This window comes from Pinus tabuliformis, chromosome Q (assembly GCF_031772625.1).
Source record: "Pinus tabuliformis cultivar Carrire ecotype Pingquan chromosome Q, CPIR1, whole genome shotgun sequence".
NCBI lineage: Eukaryota > Viridiplantae > Streptophyta > Pinopsida > Pinales > Pinaceae > Pinus > Pinus tabuliformis.
In genome coordinates, this window is record NC_142296.1 from 734291357 (window position 1) to 734297058 (window position 5702).

The 5702-nt window shown below is 32.3% G+C and overlaps 1 long non-coding RNA gene across 1 annotated transcript; it reads right to left on the minus strand.

The window, feature by feature from the left end:
* Nucleotides 1-2751: 2751 nt before the first annotated feature.
* LOC149221635 (uncharacterized) lies at nt 2752-4290 on the minus strand. The gene is made up of 4 exons (XR_016248870.1): nt 4202-4290; nt 3984-4075; nt 3383-3445; nt 2752-3247 (listed from the first exon to the last, which is right to left on the minus strand). It is a non-coding gene; the product is annotated as an uncharacterized LOC149221635 (long non-coding RNA).
* Between the last annotated feature and the right edge of the window lie 1412 nt (nt 4291-5702).

The window sequence follows — 5702 nt, forward strand, 5'->3', positions numbered from 1 at the left end:
TAAAAATATATCAAATTTTAATTATATTAAAGAAACTTAATCTACACAACTTTTTAATTCATATAGGAAAAATATTAATATTCAATCAAATTAAAACGATACCATTCCAAAGAAAAACATTTACATACGACAATTTTGCAATTTGCTTAAGACTCGCTTCCATATCTACTTGCTTCTCTACACAAACACACTATGTTGGAATTCAAAAATGCTCCTCCTTGTTTGTACATTGATAATTATTTATTATCTTTCTCAGGCTTCCATATACATTGCCAAACTGGACAATTACTTTGTTTATTTCGTACCATACCAAGAGCAGAAATAATGCAGAAAATATTTCCATTATGGTCTCCTCCTCCATGCTCAACCTCCAATTATTCATATACTTCATTCCTTCAAATCAGAAATGCTCTAAAGAATCATGTAACCATTTTTTGAAGTATTCTTTTAAATTCTCTGTGGACCTATTTTTATCATGTAACCATTTTTTGAAGTATTCTTTTAAATTCTCTGTGGACCTATTTTTATAATACTGTACAAGGAACAAATTTCCATGTGACTATTGTTAAAAATGTGCAAGTAACAACTCTACTTTCCATTTTCCTGTTGTTTTTAAAAAGTTGATATTTCACATTACAGTGGAGGACTTTTGTATGATTTTTTGAATAGAAAAGTGGCAAACCCATCTAAATGAAAAGTCAATAAAATCTATCCATCTACTTTTTAATCTATCCATCTAGCCATAAAAAGTAGAACAATGGGCATTCCAACAATGTGGCCTCATTTCCAATGTACATGCTAAGACTTTTGGCCATTAATCAAGGTAAATAATATGCTATGAGACGCTTCAATATTATTGGGTTTGAACTGAATCGTGATGACAACCATCATAAAACTCCATACAATACAATACACTACAAGGTTTAAAAACTATGAACGGCTGAAAATACGAGGATGTGGTCATAGTTACTATCTACTTATTGCATATATCTACAAGAATTTCTTTGTATACTTCCTCTTGGCTTTTTCTCAAACTAGTCAATACTTCTTCCTCCCAGTTTTCTTCTCAGAGAAAAAAATTGCCCAACAAATTCATCTGATCAGACTCGTTCGACTGTTTTTCGTATTCTACAGGTGTCAACCAATTTGGCTCTAAGGTATTGTTGTAGATGCCTATCATCGCATGTTCGGCAACCATTGCAAAGCAACTGACATGATCACTGCCATTGATCTGGATCTGAACTGTTTCAAAATTATAAACAGAAGGTTGGAGAAGACTTTCTAATGAGAAATCCTGGATCCTAAAACTCAGAGTATTGTCAGTTGGAGGCAATGACAAAACATTACAATCTTGAAAATATAAAACGTTTGATTCAGATGTTCGCTGATTAGAAGTCGTATCGGCTAGCAAATGCTCATGAGAGTCTTTTGATTCATTAGTTATACTATCAAATAATGCCAACATTAATCAATACATCTCTATTTTTTTTTGTTGAATGGATAAGAGGACCTGGATTTGTGAGACAATAGAAAAGTTTAAAACTAAATTAGTGAACACATGGCTCTACAAGTCACAGGCTAGGGCAGTATAAGTCTACACTGTAAGTATATCAACGCATTACTGTACAAGTTGGTCTAGCCACTTGGGCAAGATTTGACTATGAATTGATGAGAAGATAATTAAGGCTCATAACCAAATATGACAAAACACATGAATTGAATAGACCACAAACTGTTGAATCAAATGAGTTGACAGAGAGCAGCAAAGAGAGCGCGTTAGAGACAGAGCCAGAGACACGGACCGAGATAGCGATTTGGATCGAGATAGAGAACCAAGATTCAGAAATAGGATTGGGTGAGATTCATATTTTATAGTGTCTTACAATTGTTTGTAATTTGTTAGTCTTCCAAATTACTGAGAGTAATACTGTAGAATATTTTTCCTCTCTTCAATTTTTTTTCTCCAAAAGTACCATTATTTTTCCAGCAAGATTTCAGAAAGAGGATTGGGTGAGGTTCATATTTTATAGTGTATTACAATTGTTTGTAATTTGTTAGTCTTCCAAATTACTGAGAGTAATACTGTAGAATATTTTTCCTCTCTTCAATTTTTTTCTCCAAAAGTACCATTATTTTTCCAGTAAGATCAGTCTTGTTAGATTTTTCCCGATTCAGCCCTTTTGGTCAGCCAAAAATGACTTTTAATTCTTTGCATGCTTAACACTGAAGTGCCATCATATTTGTTTTTTCGCTGTAGCCTTTGATTTGGGTATAGTTCTGCTTGGTGGTAGATTCATCAGCTCTTAGGAAAGTATATTTAAAGTCATGTTTTGTTGTCTGGCATTTGATATTGGCTTCCAGTGCAGGTGAGCTACTAGACAGAAGGGAATGGCATTTCTCAGAGCCTATCTTTTCTCTTTCACTTTTGAAGCTATTTAAAGATTGAATAGTTGTCTAGACTCTAGATAGTGTAGCTAAAAATGTGTCTAGTGTGAAGGATCACTATTTCTTGCTATTATTACTAACTTGAAATTACTGATGACAACAAATCAACATCATGTCTTATCTTTGAATTGCTTTTACAACCTTAAATAGAACAACATCATCCTTTATTTCATCAATGTAGAACAACATCATCCTTTATTTCATCAATTCTAACACTTGCTCTCCAATTAAGAGAAAAACCCAGTTCTCTTTACAAGAGAGCTTTATTTATAACTGAGATAGCAAAGTAAACTCCCGAGTGAAAGATAATCTTGTCTCTATGTGGTATAAATATTTAAAGACATTGACAATATTGATTTGTTGAGTTGTTGGTTTTTCTCTGCTCCACATTTTCTAGTTGATGTGTCCACGGAAATTGAATTTCTGAGGGTTGTTAGGCTCAAAGACTTCACTAAAGAAAATGATGGCAAGGAATATCAACACGATGATAACTTCACTAAAGAAAATAACGGGAAGGAAAATCAAAAGGATGATATTAATAGCTTGCCACCTTGAGTGAGTCATTATTAAAGTTCCCCACACCCTCGACCTTGCAGGAATTACACTCGTAGCACAACAAATTTTCATCATTCTTCCATGCTATATGGTCACCGTCCAATGCGTCTACATTCTTTGTCTTTATGTACCCGAATCCACATAAGTCTGGTGGCTTGCAACACCTAAACTCCAAACAAACCAATATTCCCTTGCTTTTGGGATAATACGCATAAGCCCTGGAACCCCACTTTGGATTACAAAAAACCTGCATATTTATAACCCATAAATCAGCGAAGAGAACGTCCGTCAAAATATTTTATATAGAAAAATCTATACTGACACACCAAAAATAGTTGAAAAGAACTGAGGGGAATAAAGACTGTTTTGGTTGAATGCTGACCTTGAAGGGTTGAAACTTCCAAAAGACTGGACTGAAGCCGCGCCCTAGAAACCAACTATACGGCTGTAACAGGATGGATAACCAACCCAAATGAGGGCTCTTAATTTAAATGTTGAGACAAGATAAATAAAGGAAATGAGAAGCAGGGTTTAGGATGTCGTTGCCTCAGAGATCTGGAACAAAAAATGAGAGGGGTTTTCCTTTGCCCTCATTAAAAAAAATACGTTATATACTGTGATAAGACTAGACGGGGGCAGAAGGTGGTGGGATCTAAACAAAAATTAATAAGGCTCCATGAGCAGAAACCACTGGTGGAATTCCTCCTCAAACACAACATACATACACAAAGGAGGGGAAACCATTTGAGAAACCCCAATTTAAGTATAGAGGGTCTTGTCCAGAATATTTTTCTGTATACAAAAAAAGGGTTGGCCCTAGGCCATTCTTTTTCTTAACTAATAAATTTGAATACCTACGGCCATTCCTTTCCTTAACTAATAAATTTGAAAACCCATATTATAAGAACCCAATCAGAACCCTAAATAATTAAACCAAATACCCTTGCTCAAGAAGGGAGTGGGAAATAGGGGCGGTAAAGAACCTGGAAAAAAGAATCAATAAGCACTCTTTTGGTTAAATGTCGATGCCCAAAGACCGGTTTGAAGCGGTACCCTGCAAACCAGCTATACGCACCTGTAAGAGGATGGATAACCAGCCCAAACGAGGGTTTTTAATTTAAACGTAAAGGAGACGATATAAAGAAAGGAAAATCGATGGCTTTAATTACTGGTAATGTTATCAAAAAATGAATAATAATACCTGTACTGTGCCTTCCCCTGAAGCCAACATTCCCTTAGAGATCTGAAAAAAAGAAGAAGAGAGTATCTTTAGCCTTCATCCAAAAAAAAGCATTGTATATTGTGATAAGACAAGGGCGGAATACCTCAAGAATGTAAGCCCAGAGTATAACGGGTGTAGTTGGAAAGCGCAGAGTATAACTAGCGTAAGTTGGAAAGCAAGGTCTCCCCATAACGTAAATGAATGACTCATTTAACAGTTCAAACAGGTGGTGATCCAAGGGTGGAGAATATCTTGATCGTCTAACATCAGATCAAACGGAGGATAGCAAGACAGCTAAGATGAGAGGAGAGTTTTTCCCAGAGAAAACGCCTTACAGCGTAATAAATATTATGGGTTGAAATCAACAAAAAGTAAAGTTGCGAAGGAATTATTCATGCCACGTTAAGCACGTAAAGGAATTTAAGGCTTTACTTTCTCTAAATGCCTCATCTCCCCTCACCCTTTAAAGCTATGTATATTTAATGGGATAATGAAGGATTACTTTAAAAAGTTGTCTAAAATTAATTAATTAATGATATTTGGTAGCATTTGAGAAAGGTTACTAATGATGGGTTGAACATAATATTTAAAATTTATTTATATAAATATATAATTAAATATGTTTGAAAACATTCTGTTGAAATTATTAAGTAAACTGAATATAAGTGGGCGGTTGAATGGAATGTTATTTTATTGCAAATTCAATTCGTACACGTAATACTTTTGACTTTCAGTTAGTTATATTAGTTTTTTTTCTTTTATTATTTCATAAATATTTTAATTTTATGTTTTAATTTTAAATATATATTTTTTAATTTTATGTTTTAATTTTAAATATATATTTTTAATTAATATATATATATAGTATTTTATGAAATTTAAAAAATTAGGTATGAAAAATATTTCAGGTTAATATTTATTATTATATATATATATATATATATATATATATATATATATATATAAATTTTAATTGTTATTTTTAGTTTGTTAGTTTATGTGAGCCTTACGATAATTGGTATAATTAATTTGTATTTTCAGGGTATAATTAATTTGTATTTTCAGTAGTCGCAAGTAAGGAGTATTGAACAATTAAATTGTTAAAATCAATTGTGATTGTATCTTGTTTAAGCCACACCAACCCTTAACATTTCTAGAAATTTGCCCATAAAATTTCAAACCAATGACCTTTACACCATAGTATGATTTGAAAGAAGACCCAACACCTTGTCACCGTCTACTCTATATCCAGTAGAGAAACTTCTAATTACTATTACATTGAATGTATTTTTTCATTTTTTTTTCCTTCTTTATAAAATTAAAATTATAAATTTTATTTATTTTGGATGTTTTTAATTATATAATTGTAAAAATTAGTGTGATTTTTAGAAATATTTTCACTAATATATGTATATTAAATTTAGTTAATAAAAAAAAACAAATTAAAATATTAATTTATTTTTATCTAGTTTAATTAATA